The sequence below is a fragment of the Xiphophorus maculatus genome, chromosome 23 (genome assembly GCF_002775205.1).
Source record: "Xiphophorus maculatus strain JP 163 A chromosome 23, X_maculatus-5.0-male, whole genome shotgun sequence".
NCBI lineage: Eukaryota > Metazoa > Chordata > Actinopteri > Cyprinodontiformes > Poeciliidae > Xiphophorus > Xiphophorus maculatus.
In genome coordinates, this window is record NC_036465.1 from 13,003,172 (window position 1) to 13,025,590 (window position 22,419).

Consider the following 22,419-nt stretch of genomic DNA (forward strand, 5'->3'; position numbering starts at 1 on the left):
TTACTTGTCTCAGAAGGATCCTCACTTGATGATAGTTTCTTTAAAAGCCGCATCGAAAAAAAAAAACTCTTCACAAGGAGGCGGCAATCAGGACAGAAACAAATCAAAGAAACTGCCAACGTGACGGGACAGGAGAACTGGATAGCAAACAGAAAGCATTAAGGTAACAGAGAAAAGTATCACGTTCAACAGTAAATACAGTAAAGCTATTAAATTTGCAACAATGAGGTTCATAATGCATAATATATTTATAATACAATAAATAATGCATTGAATAACCATCTTCTTAGGTTTGCTTAATTGTTACTGGCTAATATTATATGGTATTTTCAATATTTCTTTGAACATAACAAAAAATGAATTGTCAACGTTCCAAAAACAATGAGACACAATTTTGTAGCATCTGTTCTGCAGTAATTAAAGTGCCATCGACATCCAAGCATCCAAAATGAAATGTAAATAATGAATACATAAACACAATAGGTTTTTTACTACTATCTGTAATAAAATTGTATCAGAAGTTGAAAATGAAATTTAGATATATGTTTAAAAAAATGTAATTTTATTTACAAATCTATTTAATAAAACATTGTACAGTTTTTTATTTGTTGTGTTACAAATGGCTGTTCTACAAGACTGTGCTGTAAACATTTTATGCACAGTAAGATTCACAAATATTGGTATAAAATGTTGATTAGAATATGTTTAGTCTAGTTTTTTGGTTGAAATTATATTCTAGACTTTCTTTTCCTTCCATACACTCATGGAGTTTTCTTTTAAAAATGCTGTATTTTTGCTCATATCTACTGAGATGAGTTTAGACCTGTATGTTAAAATGTTTGGCCCCTTTAAAGTTCTCCGCTAACCATGGCCAGTGGGCAGCTGACCACAGACACCGGACTGGAAAGAAATCGGAGCACCGCGGGTTAATTCCCAGAGGCCCTCATATGGATCCTCTGACAAATCAGCCGGAGGCATGGAGGAGGAGGAGCTGTGACTCCACAGTGGTAGACCACCGATGTTAAGAGGCCTCCGGCTATTCAGAGTGATGCCCACGCATGGTTCTGCGATACTTTTGTTGCAAAATGGTGATCAGAAAAATGAAAAGTGTCCCTTTTCATTAAGATTTTGATTTATGATAGAAATCTGATGTACAAATAAAAATACATGCATTTCTTAATCAGTTTTGTTTAAGACATGTAGACTTAAGAGTTAGATTTATACTGCAAACCTAAGTTGAATGACCATCATTATCTGCAGGTTTGTGAAACAAATTAACCTCTTTGGAGATTTCTGCTGTGTTTGATTTTTGGCCACATGAAAAAATGACACCAAAGGTAACCTTAATAAAAGCAAAATCCATTTTTTTTTTTCATTTCACTTTATAATTTACTTTGAGGTGAAAAAAACTATCCAAACCAACCTGACCCTGTGTATAAAAGTAATCACCCACCTTGTTAAATCATGAATTACATGTAATTTTTCAAATTGTTTTTGAAAATGAAGTCAGTTTAACTAGCCACCGGCCTGATTATCACAAGACTTGTACTGTAGAATGAAGGCATCATTTAAGTAGAACCTTTCTGATAACATAAAATGAATATACCATCAGTAAAATTCTGGATTCCTTGTTTCTACAGGATCAGGGGGACCACCTGTGAACATTATCATCTCTGTTTTTTCCTTGTGTGTTTTTTGTTTTCTGCCGAGGACAACAGCAGATCAATAAATCATCAGATCAATAAATCCTAATCATTGTCCTCATGTCAGCTTCAGACCGACATTGGAAACATGGAAAGAAATGGCAAGTTGACATTTGGCAAATAAAAAGCGATTCTCCTGACAGCAGTCAGATCCCACAGAAGTCTGTAAACATGAGACAGAGTTACTTATTGACTGATGATGGAGGCATTTTCCAATTATTTTTTTAGATACTGACTGTGACTAAATTATTAGGCCTTTTCAAGTAAACAAAATTATGATGGACAGTTTGCAGGAAAAAAATATTATTCTCATTGTGCTGCTGGTGGTAAACATGAGCAAAAATAAAGCAAGTGGAGTCCAGTAAAATGTAAATATCAAGAAATATAAATGTTACTGAAGCAGTTTAAATTTCTGAGAAGTTATGAGCATTTCCTTTATATCCTCGGAAAACTACTTGGACAACAGAGCTGGTAAGTGATTAGATTTTTAGAATCCTAGTGAGGTTGTTCTTAAAAAGATGCATACATAAAAAAATAAGTACTATGAAAAGAAACTTCAAAACCTGGTTTAGATTGTTTTTAATCATTACTGTTTAAATCACAGCTCTTGAGTCATGGTGTTCATTAGAATTGGTACCTAAACATCTTCTAACTCATATCTATATGAATTAGAAGATATATGAAATATATTCATATTTGAATAGCCAAATGCGTTTACATTGATTGGTGGCCATCTTGTTTTTTCTTTATTTTTCTTAATGCAGTATCATGCTGAACATGATAACAAGGTAGCAATAATTTACCAAGTGCTATGTAAAATGTTTAAGACAAAGTTTGTGCAGACTAAAATTAAAAGGTAAAATGCTTTTTTCTCCTTTTTTTCCTTTGTAAGAAAAATGGTATCAGTTGCACTTTTCCAGCAGGTCTTACATTGATTAAGCTTTTATTACACATTAATGCACATGTAGTTCCCTGTTTTTATTTTATATTTCCATAGCCTTTTCCGAATCAGTCTGAGAAGAAATTACTAATTTGGTGTATTTGTTTTTTTTTTTTTTGCAGCTATTTAAAATATTTCAGGCGCTCCCATCTTCTTCAGAAAAACTGATGCTACTTCAGAGTCTAACTGCAATTTTACACGTTATCCCCCAGTGAACGGGCTTCATTATTACCTCTTTGTCAAACTGTTTCAGTCTAGTCATTTTTTAAAGACTTTTTTCTTTCTGCAGAGATGGAAAAAGTAAAGAATGTGTAATTACCTGAAGGGGTGAGAACACTGCACTTAAAGTTAGCTGTATAGAAATCCTGCAGTAATGAGAAAAGGTAAGCTACTTAGAGACAAAAGCTCAATTTTTCTCACCTCAGTTCAGCAGCTAATGACAGACACTAACACAACGGCCCTGTGCTGCAGTTCTGCTACACTCTCAGCCTTGTCACAAGGAGAATAATGAAAAATCAAGGGATGGAGACACTTTGCAACACCTCAGATGAAAAAAATACAAAGAACAAGCTTAAGAAATTTTATTTAACAAATTGTTTGTAAAAATTGTGAATTTAGTAACGATTGAAGAAACATTAATAAGCAAACATGTATTTACCAAAAATAATTATGTATTTATTATTTAGTTGTACTTAGATTTATTTTACAAACATGACCTCATGTCTTGGCAGCATTACTCCTGAAATACATAACTATGAATACCAGACAGGGCATATTTATCAACTAAATAAGTTGATAAACTTGTTTAGTTGTTTAGGACCTTTATGAAATCATTAAAAATCTATTTCAGGATACTTAAACCATTTGGGTTATAATTTTCAAACCACAATACTAAAAATTGAAGCGAAAGAAGTAAGTTTGAGTTTACTCCTTGAAATTTTAAAGATCAGTTTGTTGCACTTTGAAAGTTCCAAGAAAATAAAAAACATCCTTTTGTTTATTCACCTTTTTCTTTTGGAAATATTTCTGGGCATTTCTTAAAAGGATCCCGTAACCATCTTTACGGTACCAAGATAAATCCCTGCTGCCAAAGGTTCTTGTATCATTTTTATCTTGTAACCAGGTTTTTATCTTGTAACCAGGTTGCTATGTATTGCAAATTTTTTGCTCAGGTCCCTCTTGAAAATGAGATCTAGATCTCAACAGGGTTTACCTGATTAAATAAAGGAATATACACTGCTCAAAAAAATAAAGGGAACACTTAAACAGGTGTTTCACACTTAAAGTGTTCCCTTTATTTTTTTGAGCAGTATATATAACCTCAAAGGTACCCCATGAGTACTTTACATTACTGTAAACATATCCAATGAGGCATTAAGAACCCCCAAAATGCACTGCAAATATGGCACCTGTTAAGTCTGCTTAAAAGTGCACCAAAAATCCTCTGAAAGTTCCCCCAACACTACACAAACTTAAGGTGCCAATATCTGAAATGTACCCTGCAGTAAGTTATAAGTGGTCCAGAAATGTTGTGAAATACAATAAAGGTCCCAACAATTGTCTAAAATGTGGATACCTCCTTAAATAGGCCAAACACCACCCATTGTGAAATGTTCTCATAAATACAATTTCAGTACCTCCAAAAGTATTGATAGTGTCACCACAGTAATATATCTCAGAATCATACTGAAGTACCTACATAGTATTGCAAAACTATTATGAGAGCCCAAAAGTACACCTGTACCCTGTAATACACCATGAATACCCGAAACAATATAATAATTTCAAAGTACTCTGAATATCCCCTTGAACATCCCAGAAACAGACTTTAAATGCTTCACGCTGCAAGTATCCCATGAGTACCCTAAAGGTATGCAGTAAACATCTTATACACAATAAAAAGTACAGTTAGAATTTAATGTACTTTAAAACTTTCCCATAATTCTAAATTGCAAGTCATAATAGAATCTGGTCCTAATAAGAATATTAGAATTAGAATTAGAATTCAACTTTATTGTCATTGCACTGTCACAAGTACAAGCAACGAGATGTAGTTTGCATCTATCCAGAAGTGCTCTACGAGATATAAATATTTATTTACAGATGTACAAGACAAGATATAAATATTGTGTATAATATAAATATAAGTATAAATATAAATATAAATATGGGAGCTGTATGGGCAGATTATACAGATAGGTAGCTATTAAATGTGTTTTAGAATGTATTTCTAAAACACATTCCTTGTAGCCCAGAAGTACTGCATGAGTAATAATTACTCCAAAAGTACACACAAGAGTACCTGACTCTGTAAGTATTCCAAAAGCACACTATACTCTGAAAGAGTACTGTAAATACTACAAAAGACCTAGAATACACACCTTAGTTACTAAGATGTTGCCCAATAAATTATTGGTGATAATAATTTTTCTCCTAAGAAGAAGAAGACGAAGAAGAAGAAGGAAAGGAAAGCAGAGGAGGAACCTGAGGAGCCAAAGGAAAAAGAGGAGGAAATGCCAGTCAGTGAGCCAATAGAAAAGAAGAAAATGGAAAAAAAGAAGGTGAAGGAGGAAGAGGATGAGTGAAGAGTTGTCATAGTGTATATACTTTATTTTAGTGATAAAATAAATAATTTTAAAACATCCTTTAAATGCAAAGAATGTGCTCTTAAAAGTGAACAGTTCCCCAACTGTACTGTGTTGTACTGTGTGTGATACCTTCTGATATTCCTACTGATACTGGAAATAAAACCACTTTCTAGAAAAAACATCACTGTTACACTGCCTTATTATTGGAGACACAGTTTGTCAACCAAATCTGACTCACTATACTCACTAAATCTGAATCTAAGCTTCAGTCATTTCCTGTTTTGTGGAACTTTCTTGATTTTAAGAAAAGTAAGTTCACACATTAATCATTCTGAAAATCAAAGAAGAAATTTGAAGTGCTCTCCCAAACTGCACAAGTTTAATCATAACATCATTTCTCTAAAATTCAGAACCTATCTTTCTCATTCACCAGGTAATTCTCGGTCGTGTACACACACATACGCACGCCGTTGTGTCTGACCGTTTGGCTGGAAAGAATTACAGCAGTGTAGCCATAATTAGTTGTGGCAAATGAACATTTGGCCCTATGGCAAGGAATAATTAAGCAGCAATTTGCGGTGATCGGTAACGAGGTGATGAGGCCAAAAAACCTCCTGACTTCACCAACACTACCACTTAATGGGATTCATTACTCTGCTGAACCTATTTCCCTGCACACAGTAAATGAATAATGTATCTGTGCATGTAATATATGTAAATAATTCAGCCCTGCTATGTGTCATTGTCAACACGCATACATCTTTAAAGCTGAGAAGTCGGGGTCATTAGTGTCAAAAAACTGTGTTTGGTTTCATGGTTTATTAAGTACAGGCAGCAGCAACATTCTGACTCCTTCATTTGGAAGTTTCTGTAGTTGTTGCTGTTGTCAGATCTGTGCGAGGACTGCACACAGATAACTGAGTTATCCAGATTAAAGAGTCAACAAACTGACGTAGATCTCAGGAGTTGCTGTAAAACTCATCTGGGGTTGTCATCAACATAGAAAATCTTCAGCTTCAAAATGTGTTTTTCAATTTTAGACACAGATAAACTGAACCTCCCTTAATTATGCTTTCCTTTAACAGAGTCAGATATAATATATGCATAATAGAAAACACAATACAACACCTGAGTGAAAATGATTGAATGTGGGCGGTATTTACTGTCACATGTGAGTGCAGTTTTACAATTTTGCTCCAAATTTTGAGTCCAGTTCAAATCCTTTCTCTCAAGCATCAGAGTGTTTAAAACAAATTTTAGTCTATGGGTTTCACATCACCAAAAGGTCATGGAGAAATCTGGATGGCGATTAAGGGTGCAAAAATACTGCTGGTGTGCTCTGAGTACCTAGATTTATACAGAGTTTAAAGAAAATAAACAATTTTCTACAACCATCAGACTGGAATGTTTTCATATTCTTAGCAGACACATCAACTCTTTCAAGCAAGATCAACAAACAAGAAAATGTGTGTAGACAAGAAAATTGAACTGGAAACCTTTTTTAGGGAACAATTTGATTTGTGTGTCCATTGTTTGCATTTGTAAAATGGTTCAAGAGAACAAAGAATCCTGATGATAGATGATGGCACATACTTATTAGGAACATAAAGTATCTTCACTCTGAAGATCTTATGGCTGTCTTTCTCAAAGGTCTTAACCTGTAGATTTAGAGGAAGTCCTCTGAAATTTGTAAAACTTTATTGCAAGCTCAGGACAGTATTTCTGAAATTGCAGACGAGAAAATCAGAATTTCCACAGACCAGACAAGAGGCACAACTTTGACCTCAGAATAGCAGACCAACGCAGACCCAGAATCCCCCAAAATCCAGCAGGGCGTCAGGATGAACCAAATATTTAGGAGGATGTGCAGTGCAAACTTCAGTGTGGCAAGAGCAAATAGAAACATCCAGAAATAAAACCTGGAAATAAAACTGTCATTATGTATAGCTTTTGTTTTTTTTTCTATCCTTGTGTCAGTTTATTCTACAACTTTCATCTTAATGCCAATTAAAGAGGGACTAATTACTCATCTTTTGAGCAGTATGAACAAGAGTAGCGTCCTTTGGTGGCTATTCACTTGTTTTTTTCCTGGATGAAGAAGCTTTCATGACTCATAGCAGGATTAAATGACTCCCTCCTGATGGATATTTTCTGTAGTAAATTATGACTTTTCTCTGCCTCTAATGTGCTTTACCTTCCTCGACGCTGCACCATGCAACCAGTCAGATTGACTTTTGAATTATGTCAAAAAATACTAAAAGATGAAAGACTCCTTTGAAAGCAGAAGAGGGAAGAAGGAAATCAAGTCTTTCAGCCAGCATATAAAAATGACGACGAAGCTCTGGCAGATCAAAATCTGATCAAACAATAACATTTTTCTCTGTTTTTGATTGTGATTAGGCCTTATTTTTCTGACAGCCACGGGAGTAATTGTGAATGTAATGAGATAGTGGCAGGTTTTTCTTGTATATATATATTTTTTTTACTCGTACTTTCAAATAATGAAAGGATGATGAAAAAAAAGGCATGACTCCAGGAAGGAGCGTTGCTGGGCGGGGAAGTGACATCAAAGGGAATGATAAGCAAATGTAGCTGAGCTTTCGTTCTGAATTAAGTCAGCCAACCACTTTAATCAAATTGTTTCAGAGGAATCAAACTACAAAAAGACACAGCAGGAAGGCAGAGGGGGAGATTGATTTAAAGGCTGTAAGTTTCCGCTCAAACACCTTTGACAGCCACTTCCTTCCATTTACGCTAACTTTTATGTTTGGACTCTTTCTGTTGACCTGAGGCCTTTGCAGATTTCTTATTTTAACACAGACCAATAGCTATTTAAAATAACATCAAGCTAAGAAAGCAGATTTTCCTTAAAAGCAATGCCCTAATTTAAAACATTAAATAACATTTTATATTTACCTGACAGAGCACTTCACAGTAACTGCTGGTTCAATTGTGATTTTTTTTAACCCTCTTTTCTTTTTTTGCATTGTTTTTAATTTCCCGTGCTCTTCTTCCATGTTTGTTTCAGTAAAAATCACACCTGTCCCAAAGCTTTTGCATTGGTATATTTTTTTCTCAGCCTACTTCTGTAAGTCAGGGGAGATGGCTCCTCTCAATGGTTCTGGGTTTGCTGGATGCTTCCTTCTGTTAATTGAGAGTGGTTTATCTCCACCATTACACTGTGCTTGCTTGAGATGGAAACGGTCACTTATAACTTAAATTAATCACATTAAGTAACACATGTTAGCAGTTTTCCCATTCATTTAGATGATTATGGTATACAGGTAATGGAAACCCAAAATTATATTTTTTCTGAAAATGAGAATGTTACATGCAAGCAATTAAAATAATTTCAAAGCAAATATCTTATATAGCGACCATGTGATGGCTTAATTAATCATGGGGAAGACTGCTGGTTCAACATAAGACCAGCAGACAGTGTCTGATAACAACAAAGGTAAGCAGCAAAAGGGTCAGTCAGAGTGCTGTAACAGTGAGGCTTGAAAAAGAATAGTTGAAAAAAAAGGCTGCTCAAGAAAAAGTTCCAGTTTCTAGAAGAGTTTTAAGCATAGCTCATCCTGGAGTTTGCCAGAAATTCTCCAGGTTTGGACTACAACTGGAGTCAGACCTTCAAAACCACCATACAAATTATTGAGGAAGCATCTCAACTGGGCTAAAAGGAAAACAGACTTTGACTGTTGCTAGATCATTTAGAATTGCTCTTTGTACTAAAAATAATAACAATAATAATTTGCAATCCCAGGACCAATTTGCTTCTTGCCCAGAGGGAAGAATTGCTTTTGTTAGAACTGTTATTTTCTGTGAATAAACATTTTTTTCCCACTCACTCCTTTAACACTGTCTGTATTTTATTTTATGGAGGCCGGGTTAATAAACTTTGCTCTAAAGGTTGTGTTTATATCCAGGTTTCCTGCTCCTGGTGTGGATTAAATCAGCCTATGAGGATTGTGAAACACACCTGGATGTTTAAAAACAGCTTTATTAAAATAAGGTGGTGGATATTAAAGGCAATTATTGCAGAAATACTGGGATGAGTAATATTAATTGTTTGGTTGAATTGTTTCCATAATCGTTCACTAAAAACAGGGAAAGGATAAAAAAATAAATAAATGAATAAATGAGACATGTATAGTGACGTGGCTTTGATTAGAGTCTTGGGTGATTGAAAAGCAAAAATGTTCTTCTGGAGAATCAGTTAAGAAGTGCCTCTAGCACAACCCCTGGTTAAGAACTGAAAACTCTTTGGTTCCCTAATCAATTTGTTTAAACAAACCAAACTAAGTCAGAGCGGAGAAATCCATAAAACATGACCTGATAGCATCCAGGGTTAAGCAGTGTTTTCAGAACAACAAACTGGCCAGTTGAAACAGATCGCCGTTTTTCTGGGTGACGGAAGGATTTGATGAAGAAAACACTCCTTGATTTCTCTTCAAAGACAAACCAGAGGAGAACTGCAGCAAACATGGGCCGAATATCTGTCTGCGAGAAAAGCTACGTGATGGCTGAGCATTAGTCTACTTCCATCTGAGCCGGTTAACCGGAGAGCTGCCATTACTCATGTTCTAACAGCCTATAATGGGATTTTCCTCAGATGAGCAAAAGGTTGTCAAGCTGCTCGCTGCAGATCAGGGAAAAGGCTCAGCGGACTGGAAGTCCAACAGGACGGGATGAGACCAGTGGCAAAGAATAACAAGCGGCACTAAAACAAGAATTGCTACGGTTCTTACAAACCAGGTGTATTTATATAATTATTGACACTCTCCAGGTAAAGGTGTATAAAAACCTTGAACCTTTTGTTGCAGTCATGAAATCTTGAAATCTGACAAAGAAAAAATTGGACATATTTATATGTCCAATTCAGGTATGGGGCAACAAATCTGTCAATAATTAAAACACTTATTTTTCACATTAAATTCTATGTATGGTCATTACTGGCATCTATGTTGTTAATACTTTGTACAATATTACTACATTTTAGGAGGCACTTGGTGTCACAAAGTCAGAGCATATGGTTCACCCTACAGGTTTTTTGTATTATTTATGGCCATGGAATACATTGATTATTGTGGGAACCATTTCTGATCTACATTGATCAATTGTTTAAGGTCATTATCCTGCTAAAAAATCAAAATATGACACATTTCCATTTTTTTAAGAGGGGTATCCACATTTTTCTTTAATATATCCTGATGCTATGAACATAATATTGCTTAAAACAATAGTTTTCTTATGTGGGGATTTAGTCCCCACTGAATAGTGTGAACTCAAAAGGTGTTTCTTAGTCGATCTTTTTAGTGTAAGACCATGCTTCTGATATGAAAGATTCATTTATTTTAATTTTCTAAATGTGTGTGTTGTGTTCAGTTCAATTAGCTTTTCGCAGTCAAATCTACTTTTAAGGAAAGTCAGCACTAATGTACAGTGTGTGTAAATATAGATAAAACCCTAAGATATCGACTTAATTTTACCCTTTGAACTGTGATCATTCCACCAGTAGCAGAGGAGGAGGGTCAGAGGTCAGCTACAAAAGAGTCGACAAGTATGGTCTTTGATTCAAACGCATGCAGTGACCATCTGATCTCAAAGCAGCCGATGTTTAATCTCTTCATTTAAAAATCTGTCTTTTCATCACACAAGAATCTCTTGATGTTTTGCTCTGGTGTCACTCTGGCTCTCTGGGTGACAATCCGCTGCTCTTGTTAAAACACATTCCACACAGAAGGTACTACATAAAAACTAGAAAATTTCTAAAGAAATTTCAACAGGGCATGCCAAAGTGTGCCCGTCGGTTGGAAACCAGCGTTATGATGCTAATACTTAGCATCAATACTAAAGTAGGTTATAATGTACTCAATATAATGTGGAGAGTCACAAGCATGTTGAGAAACATGGACTTAAGCCGCTTTTGCACTGCACAGCCAAACCCAGGCCGGTCTCGCTTATAAGCAGGGCTGATCGTTTTTACATTAGCACTTCCAGCCCGGTGCCACCTGGGGCCCTGGAGCCCTGAGAGCTGCGGTTCCAATCGGGTCGGTCAGATCGGGCTGGTTTGGAGTTAGCTCTTGATTGGTTCATTGGCTGCGGGGGGGGGGGGGGGACAAAGACCAGATCTCTGGGTCAGAGGAGCTCTAGACTTTCTTGATGTCTGTCATTTCAATATGCTGCGTCAATAAATCCCCATCATAAATTATTCTTACCCTGCACTGGGATTACAATCGATTACAATGGTATTTTAATTTACCATTTAAAGTATTTACCAAATATTTTCATGGTAAATGTAAATAACATTTCTCCAATTTACCGATCAGAAGTCGGCAAGGGGGATTTCCGCAAATCCCACCAGCCGCAGCGGTAGTTCAGCTGGCCGCCAGTCCAGCTCAGAGAAGACATTCAGATGAGATTTCTTTATTTTTCGTTAAATGTAAAGCTGAGGTAAAAGTTTCCCTTAGCTTCCTCGCTCATAAGAGCATTCAGAAAGAGCGGGACAGGAGAACCAAGAAGGAAACTGTTCTGCGGTCGCTGGGGAGATTTCCTCAGTAGCTTTAGCAAGAATTCAATTTACATGACGATCCCGCTTAACGCAAAATGATAAGGGCTACAGGACCAATAGGACTGGGTCAAACGGTAACAATCAGACTTTTACTTTGGAGCACTTGGGTTACCATAAAACGCGCTCATCTCTTAGCAACAGATTAACAAATATTGTTATTGTTCAAAAACCATAAGATTTATAACCATAAACCAAAAGATCCTCTGCTCTTTTGAAATACTGAGCCTATGCTATCTAAGAATTCTGCAGTTGGTGAATCTTGCAGAAAAGTGATTTTTTTGTGTGTGTCATTAGTGATAAATATAATATAAAACAGACATTCAACACAAAAGTAAAAATCTTGATTTCTACTTCTTGGCAGTTCATTACCAGAAGACATTGCTCATCTTAACACCAAATTGATAACAAATAATATTGTTTATAAAACATAAGTTCATTAAAAATACTGCTTATCTGCTTAGACAAAACAAATTTGCAGTTGGTGAATTTTGCAAAAGTAAAAATCAGATGTTTACTTTGTGGCGCTTGGTTACCAGAATGTGAGCTCATCTCTTAGCAACAGATTAGCAACAAATATTGTTATTGTTCAAAAAACAGATATCCTCTGCTCTTTTGAAATACTACTTATAATGTCTAAGAATTGTCCAGTTGGTGAATCTTGCAGAAAAGTGAAAATGATTTTTTAAAATTATTTTTGTTTTTCACTGGCGGTAAATATATAAACATTCAACACAACAGTAAAAATCTGATTTAAATTTGTGGCAGTTCGTTACCAGGAAAAATGTTCATCTTTTAACACAAAATTCATAACAAGTAATATTATTGTTTACAAAACATAAGTTCTTTTGAAATATAGCTTATTTGCTCAGAACAAATTTACAGTTGGTGAATTTTGCAAAAGTAAAAATCAGATGCATAGGTTACCAGAAAACACAATCATCTCTTAGCAACAGATTATCAACAAATAATGTTATTGTTCAAAAGGTTTCTGCTGCTCTTTTGAAATAATACTTATCGTATGCTATCTAAGAACGCTGCAGTTGGTAAATCTTGCAGAAAAGTGAAAAAGTTTTTCTTTCCATTAGTGGTAAATATATTATAAACCAGACATTCAACAAAAAAAGTAAAAAAAATGATTTATACTAATTGGCAAGTCGTTATCAGAAAAAACTCTCATCTCTTAACATCAAATTAATGACAAGTAATATTATTGTTTACACAACATAAGTTAATTTGAAATACTTACCTGCTTAGAGAGACCAAGTTTACAGTTGGTGAATTTTGCAAAAGTAAAAATCAGATGTTTACTTTGTGGCGCTTGGTTACCAGAATGTGAGCTCATCTCTTAGCAACAGGTTAACAACAAATATTGTTATTGTTCAAAAAACGTAAGATATCCTCTTCTCTATTGAAATAGTACTTATAATGTCTAAGAATTGTCCAGTTGGTGAATCTTGCAGAAAGTGAAAATGTTTTTTTGTATTATTTTTTGTTTTTCACTAGCGGTAAATATATAAACATTCCACACAACAGTAAAAATCTGATTTAAACTTCGCGGCAGTTCGTTACCAGAACAACAGCAACAGAAAAACGCTCACTTCTTAACACCAAGTTAATAACAAGTTATGTTATTGTTCATAAAACATAAGCTCTTTGAAATACTGCTTAGAACAAATTTACAGTTGGTGAATTTTGCAAAAGTAAAAATCAGTTGCATAGGTTACCAGAAAACACGATCATCTCTTAGCAACAGGTGTCAACAAATAATGTTATTGTTCAAAAGGTTTCTGCTGCTCTTTTGAAATAATACTTATCTTATGCTATCTAAGAACGCTGCATTTGGTGAATCTTGCAGAAAAGTGAAAAGGTTTTTTTTTCCATTAGTGGTAAATATATTATAAACCAGACATTCAACAAAAAAAGTATAAATCTGATTTATACTAATTGGCAAGTCGTTATCAGAAAAAAACGCTCCTCTCTTACATCAAATTAATGACAAGTGATATTATTGTTTATACAACATAAGTTGATTTGAAATACTTACCTGCTTAGACAGACCAAGTTTACAGTTGGTGAATTTTGCAAAAGTAAAAATCAGATGTTTACTTTGTGGCGCTTGGTTACCAGAATGTGAGCTCATCTCTTAGCAACAGATTAGCAACAAATATTGTTATTGTTCAAAAAACATAAGATATCCTCTTCTCTTTTGAAATACTACTTATAATGTCTAAGAATTGTCCAGTTGGTGAATCTTGCAGAAAGTGAAAATGTTTTTTTGTATTATTTTTTGTTTTTCACTAGCGGTAAATATATAAACATTCAACACAACAGTAAAAATCTGATTTAAACTTTGTGGCAGTTCGTTACGAGGAAAAATGTTAATCTCTTAACACAAAATTCATAACAAGTAATATTATTGTTTACAAAACATAAGTTCTTTTGAAATATAGCTTATTTGCTCAGAACAAATTTACAGTTGGTGAATTTTGCAAAAGTAAAAATCAGATGCATAGGTTACCAGAAAACACAATCATCTCTTAGCAACAGATTATCAACAAATAATGTTATTGTTCAAAAGGTTTCTGCTGCTCTTTTGAAATAATACTTATCTTATGCTATCCAAGAACGCTGCATTTGGTGAATCTTGCAGAAAAGTGAACAAGTTTTTTTTTTCCATTAGTGGTAAATATATTATAAACCAGACATTCAACAAAAAAAGTAAAAAAACTGATTTATACTATGTGGCAAGTCGTTATCAGAAAAAACTCTCATCTCTTAACATCAAATTAATGACAAGTAATATTATTGTTTACACAACATAAGTTAATTTGAAATACTTACCTGCTTAGACAGACCAAGTTTACAGTTGGTGAATTTTGCAAAAGTAAAAATCAGATGTTTACTTTGTGGCGCTTGGTTACCAGAATGTGAGCTCATCTCTTAGCAACAGGTTAACAACAAATATTGTTATTGTTCAAAAAACGTAAGATATCCTCTTCTCTATTGAAATACTACTTATAATGTCTAAGAATTGTCCAGTTGGTGAATCTTGCAGAAAGTGAAAATGTTTTTTTGTATTATTTTTTGTTTTTCACTGGCGGTAAATATATAAACATTAAACACAACAGTAAAAATCTGATTTAAACTTCGTGGCAGTTCGTTACCAGAACAAAAATAAATAAATACGCTCACTTCTTAACACCAAGTTAATAACAAGTTATGTTATTGTTCATAAAACATAAGCTCTTTGAAATACTGCTTAGAACAAATTTACAGTTGGTGAATTTTGCAAAAGTAAAAATCAGTTGCATAGGTTACCAGAAAACAGGATCATCTCTTAGCAACAGATTAGCAACAAATGTTATTGTTCAAAAGGTTTCTGCTGCTCTTTTGAAATAATACTTATCTTATGCTATCTTAGAATTCTGCAGTTTGTGAATCTTGCAGAAAAGTGAAAATGTTTTGGGGTTTTTTGTCATTAGTGGTAAATATATTATAAAACAGTTCAACATAATAGTAAAAATCAGATTTATACTTCTAGCAGTTCATTACCAGAAAAAAAAACACTCATCTCTTAACACCAAATTAATAACAAGTAATATTATTGTTTATAAAACAGAAGTTCATTGGAAGTACTGCTTATCTGCTTAGACACAACAAATTTACAATTGGTGAATTTTGCAAAAGATAATTTATACAACAAGGAGGAAAAAATCTCTATGTGGTCTGCTTATTGAGTTAACTGTATGCTTTCTCAAGATTTTCTTGCTAGCTATGACATGAACTCAGATGCTTCCAGCAATTTGGGTTTCTCTTCCTCCTTTCCTCCCTCCCTTCCTTCCTTTCTTCTTTCCTTTCTTCTTCCCTCCCTTCCTTCCTTCCTTCCTTCCTTCCTTCCTTCCTTCCTTCCTTCCTTCCTTCCTTCCTTCCTTCCTTCCTTCCTTCCTTCCTTCCTTCAGGAAGTGTCTCTAAAGGCTCTTCTTGCTAAAGACAATATTTATCTGCTTCGAAAATCAACCGATATGAAGAATGAATAACTTTAGATATTTCTAATTTTAAAATATAATGATGCACTTCTTGTAAAATCTACATTGACTGCACAGGTTGAACTTGTTTTTTTAGTCATCATCAAGTAATGGTACAAATGACGCATGTGGGTATTTCTGTGATCTGGTATTAATAACCATGACAGGGATCATAGAGTACTGTTCTGTTAAGAGCAGGGAAATACACCTTAAAACTGCCCTGCCTTTTCATCCGTAGCCGTTTCCTATTGACAGCCTGCTGGGACGCTGAATTGAAAGGGCATGATCTTTTGCAAAGGCAGGCGGGGGATTGCACGGATACTATTTTCAGAACCACATCAAGCCAATTAGCACAGCGGCAACTAAGCTGATGCATGCTGCAGGGAGCCTGCGTATGAACAAGAACAGATATGTATGTGTGTGTGTGTTTTATGTAAGCTCAACCATATGTTCATATTCTGACCACACGCGGCTGTGCATTGCTTTGCAGCCATGTGGAGGGTTAAAATTATTAGCTCGTTAGGTAAAGCATCCCAAGTGTCTCCTAATTAGCATATAATGGGACAGCCACGTCCGCCACAGAGGGGCCTGTAATTTAAAAATAAAGTTCTTTTTTCTGCCAAAGAAATTCCTCAGAATCGTGACCAGGTGACAACAATTAGCCTCGTCTGCATTAGCATAGCTCCTTGGCTGTGAACCATCAGTTATTGTTAGCCTGCAAGGCGGTTATTCTTCTCTGCACTTCACAGGAGGGGCAAATCCCTGGTTTTATGCTATTGCATGAAACAATAATTTTCCTGCTAATTTTGGTCTAATTTGTCATGTTCCAGGACTTTTCTATGGGAGTAAATTTGTGGTTTGGAGAGCCTGGTATCCGAGGTGTCTCCAGGAAGAGGATTGGGGGAGTGTTAAGCAAATGGGGAAAAGCAGAAATGTCAGTGTGTAGAAGGTGTCGGCATGCGAGCAGCAGCTGGAAATAGAAAGTAAATGAATCACATTCCGCTTGTTCTATAATTGCAGACCTCACATTCAGAGAGAGGAGATAAACCTCATAAAACCATCTGGAACTCCAACTATCACGCCATCAACATTCACCAGAATTTCCTAAATTAGTCTGCACCAGCTGAAACCCATGTAATAAAAATAAATCAAAACTTTTACAGAGATTTATGCTTGATTTGTTTTTTATATGTGTGTCTTTCAGCATCAGGTTTCTACTGGAACAACAGCAGCAGGCATCTGATAGATTTCAAGTTTTCATTTTGGTATTGGCAGTTAGGAGGTTCGCTACGAGGCAGTGCTGGTGGTATTTTAGGGTTTCTGTGCATATGAACAGGTGGCTCTGAGCTTGTGTAAACAAAAATGTTGAGTTTGCAGGTGCAACAAGTGTTGCCAGTTGGCTATTCTCCCCTTGTTAATGCTGGAGGAGCTGAATCTTCACACCTTCCAACCCACCAAAGGTTTTTTTTTTCTTTCTTCTGAATACTCACATTTCTTTGAGCTCATGGACTAACGGCAGGAAAAAAAAAAATCCTACAATGTTTAAAAGCTACAACCCAATATGAAACCAATGTTTTGGTTCCTAGAGTTTCCCAGTTGTTTAGTCCCCATTTAAGCTTGAAATAGAAGATCTCATTATGGTAGTATAGTTTTCTAGATTCTTACAGTGTAAAGGTACTGACCATTTGTAAAGTCAAACTGTCAGTAGAAACATCCAAAATACTCGTCAGCAGTTATAGGAAGGTTTGGATTACTGTCATGCCAATAAAGTTGTTTCTATGCCAATAAAGTTGTTTCTATGTATCACTGAGAATGGTATAAATCATTCCATGTAATTTCATGAATATCATTTCACCTTAGACTCCAGATTCTAAATTTGCCAAGAATATGAATAATTTTCGTGATAGTTTTATGTATTGCACAGCCTTACTTCAAAGCAGTGGTTCAATATCTGTGGCATTTGCTCTTTGCTAGTCAAGGCACGTAACCTCTTCTGTGATGGACCTTTGTGTTTTCAAGTTAATTTATGAAGAAAAAAGGATATGCTGGCTTATTTCAGGTTAGTCTCTAACTTACTACTAAATACACAATGAAAACAAGCCTATAAATGCAACATCCTGACCTTTATGGATAAGATATGAAAGAACCAGATAGCGTTTAGTGTTGAGGTTTTTAGTGTTATAAAGGGAGGCATTAGGGAGACATCCCACCAAATTCATCACAAGGTGAGATCCAGCAATTCTCTGAACAAGTTATAAAGACAGATTCATGCTCATGTTGGCTAAATGTGAAGCTGTGACCAGAACTGTGATCTCCTGCTGTTGAATAGCCAAAAGATAATGTGCTGAGATGCACCCTGACCAGAGATATTTTGATATTTTCTTACATCTTCAACCCTTTAAGCACTGACATTGTTTATTTGAATATTTTTGGGCATTGCCCTAAATATTTCTTTTAGTAATCTGAGGATTATTTCCAGCATTGGTCCTACCTTTAACCCGAAGAAAGCAAGCTGAGCAAAGATGCACTTGTGGTTCAGAGCTGCCCAGTGTTTTCATTTTTTTTTCACATTTTTGTAAGGTTCTATATTTTCAGTTAAACAATCAGGCCTGTACTCCCTGGAGTATTGAACTTTGCTTCCATTTGTTTCCACTAATCGACAGCTGATATTTAAAAATCTCCAGAAACTGTAAACTAATGACAGGAGACAGAGAGAGCCGCTGATGACGCCAGACAGCCGATCGATCAGCGAGCCAGAGAGCCTCAACCCTCCCAGCAGCTCCACCCTTCCTAACCTTTACCGGCACTGGTGGACAGCTCCATCAATCAGGGTGACGGACAGCTGCGGCGTCCACTCGTCCCGCTGATCGATCGCATGGATCGTTTCCTCTAAGGAACAGTATTATGACATCTGATTGTGAGGTGGTTAATATTGTTTAGTATGAGATAAACACACTGAGCGGAGAGTCTGGAGGTGGAGATCAATCTGTGTTTCTGTTGTCTTATCGCGGCCATCGCTCAATACCGCTCTGAATGGAGGATGGACACAGAGGGGAGGAGGATGATTGATGGACACAAACAGGGACTCCCCGGATGAGGATAAAGATCGGGGCTGAAAATTCATCCGACATCTGATTTTATTGTTTTAACAGAGAGGACAGTAAACTTCAGCCAAACAGTTCATCGAGGTGTTGGAGTTAAGTAGACATTAGCTGCAGAATGCTTTTAGAGCATCTTGTTCTACAAAAGGGATTTACAGTGATGGGCTATGTTTAATTACAAGAATACAGGCAAATAATCTAATTACAACACAATTAGTTGCAATTTAGGGGTTTTAAATGTGATTAGGTATTAGGACAACAAGAGCTGGTTTACTCCTAACATTTAAAACTTGACAAAAATGACATTCACGTTAAAAGTTTAATTAAAAACTGATCATTAAACTAAAAGAAAATGTGAAAAGGATGATTGTTTCTGGAATGTAGAAAGAGGTGAAAGTGGAACAACAAATGCAGGTATATAATTCATAGTCCTATCATATCTACTTCAGATATTTCACGATATTATTGTGTATAATCAAAAAAACACATTTCAATTTATAATAAGATTTTTTAGCAATCTTAAAAATTTTAATAGTTTTATTGTTACATTCTGGTCATTTTTTTTTCTCCCTGAAGAAGTTTAATTAAGATGAGTTCATAGTTTGCATGTTTTAGTGGCAGATGCAGAAACGTATTAAGCAATGTTAATTGTTTGCAAAACTGAGCTTGCACGTGCTCCCCGGGCAGAAAATGGCAGATCTGCTCCAAAAACAGCTCTTCCAGGCAAACAGCATCTCTCTCTGCTGTGTCACAGTGTGCCCATATTTAAATGATGCATTGCATGCGTTTAAGGGACAAACAGCCCAAATTTATGGATGTTTATGTTAATCAAATACACAGCAAATAATTCATTTTCCTCCAAAACCAAAACTGTTTGCTTTTAGGCGGACTGTGTCAAAAAAAAAATAATAAAATAAAATAAGGCACGAAAGAAGGCTGGTGTTAATTTTGGTGCAAAAGATGGAAAAAAAGCAACACATTATTCTGCTGGCATTAATAAACGGATGGGGAAATTTCTCCTGTCTTGCACTGAGGAGGTCTGCCCGATGCTTTCACAAATAAATCTCTATTCAAATAAATTGTCTAAAGTGTGATTAAAACCAACTTTCATCAGTTGCCTTGCTAAGTTTCAGAAATTGAATCCGTATAAAATCTTAGCTGCTCTTTGCTGTTACGCGGAGTGAAATGAGGGAACACAAAGTAGAGAGGAGGAGGACATGAAGAACCTCGTTCAAAACCAGCGCGCAGGAGAAATCAAATGCTTTATTGTCATTGCACTTCTGAATTTTGAACTTTTCAAATGCTAGTTTTAACAACTAAAGTGTCTCAGAGTAAACAAACCTTAATAACATAACAACAAAAAATAAAATAAATTTACAGTAATTGAAACCATATTTTCACTTAGTGGAAATAATAAATTAAACAAGATATTTTGAAGGGATTTTAAGACCAAAGAATGAAAACATCATTTAAATTAAAAATCTCAGAAATATTGTGCATTAGAAACTGATTTTGAATGGGAGAGTGTCAAGTTACAGTAAAATCTAAACAAAACTAAAATAATGAAAATGTAAAGGGGAACTATGAGGGCTAATTAAATAATAATGAGGTAAAATTATTTTTCTGTGACTTCTTGACTCCCCACTCGATCCTCAATTGTAAAATCCCTCATATTAACTGAAATCCCAATTCATTTGCTGAAGGGATAAAAGGCAAAAAGTTTTCAGATGTCAGACATCAAAACAAAATTCCTTCTATTCCAGAGCAGCCAAACTGTGAGTGATCCTAAAAAGTCTCTAGAGTTATGAAAGTGTAGAACTTAGTTGTGTAGGAGCCGCTCTGTAAACTGTGAGGCAAACAGAGCTGTGCACTGCCACAACTCGTCTTGACACTTTTCACTCGCCACGTCCGACTGTAGGGAATCATTATGAGCCATCTGAGGATGTTTATTAATGACCTTGGCATGACTGGAGGTGGCAGCCATGCTGCTAATGTGATTCACTGGCACACAGTGGACTGTGGCAGCGCACAAAGAGAGGCAGAGGACAAGGCGCCTGGTGGACATCCATATTAATGCCAAGCCTGGCCTGTGTTCTGCTGCCATGAGCCCCAGCTGAGGTCCAACCGGAGCCGCCTGATCTCTCAGGACGCGCTCCTTTATCTTCATACCACCACATCAGCTCAGGCCCAAAAACTGTCACGAGACGTCTCAAAAGATGTCCGGAGATGTCATCAGAATGTCCTCTGATGTTCCAAGAATTCTCTCAGATGTCTTAGGGCAAAGTTTGGAAGTTCAAACAAAAGTTTACTTTTTTCTGAAAGCTCCACTCAGAATCAAAGGTGAAGTTCTGTGTACAATTAAGATAAAGGGGACAAATGCAACAGTACTTGATTCTGCTATTTTTTTTTTGATAATTTCCCATTTATATTCATCAGTATGAATAATATTTTATATATATTTGGAAAGAGAGAGAGAAAGAAAGAAAGAGAGAGAAGGGAAGAGAAAGAGATGTGTACAATATGTAGTGTCTTTCTAATTCATTAAACTTTGTTGGAAAACTAACTGTAATGTAATGAAGTCTGATGAGGAGCCAAATACTTGAAATGTCACCTTGGTGTAGTGCTGTGGTGCAATAAATGAGCCAGGGATGGAGCCCAGCATTGAGTGGGCCTTTTGTTTTATATGAAACAGTCTGTAATCTCCTATCAAGCAGAAACTTACTTTTGACAACTTCGCACTTCTCAAAGGAGCCCAGATCACAGATAGGCAGAAAAACAGACAAATAAAACCTTAAAATTATACCTGCAATTTTTTGAGTCCTGATGTGATTTTCTTTGTGACATGGAAAAAGTCAGAATCAGTTTCACGTTCTTCCTAATGACTGAGGATTTAAAAGCGGCCCTGATCCTCAGCTCAGTTCACAGTTGGACTCAACTGTGTGACACAACTCTTTCAAATCCGCCTTTCTGATGCAAACTGATGAAACACCTAAAAAGAAACACCCGCCGCATGTTGTAAGCACTTACATGAACAGGGCATTCAACTTGATCAGTCACTAAGATGCGACTCACTTTTTATTTTTGAAGACATATACTGTGGAATAGTAAAAGCAGATTCTAAAGGAATGCAATGATATGGTAAAAACAAAACATGATTGCAGTGGAAGGAACACTTTGAGGATGTTCTCGGTGGGGTCATCATGCCCCCAGTGATGGAGATGAAGCCTGAAGACTCAGGAGAAGACAACTCGATCCCATTAGCAGACGTCACCAGCGAGGTAAAAAGGCATCCCAGCAGCAGAGTGCCAGGGTGTGGATGAGAGTCGGCCTGAGATACTGACGCTTCTGGACACTATGAGGCTGTCATGGTTGACAGGCATCTTTATTGTTGCAACACCATTGGAGTGGCAGTCTGGGGTGGTGGTTTCCATTTTAAGGAGAGGGGAATGGAAAGTGTTTTTCACTTGTTAAGGGATCACTCTTCTCAGCCT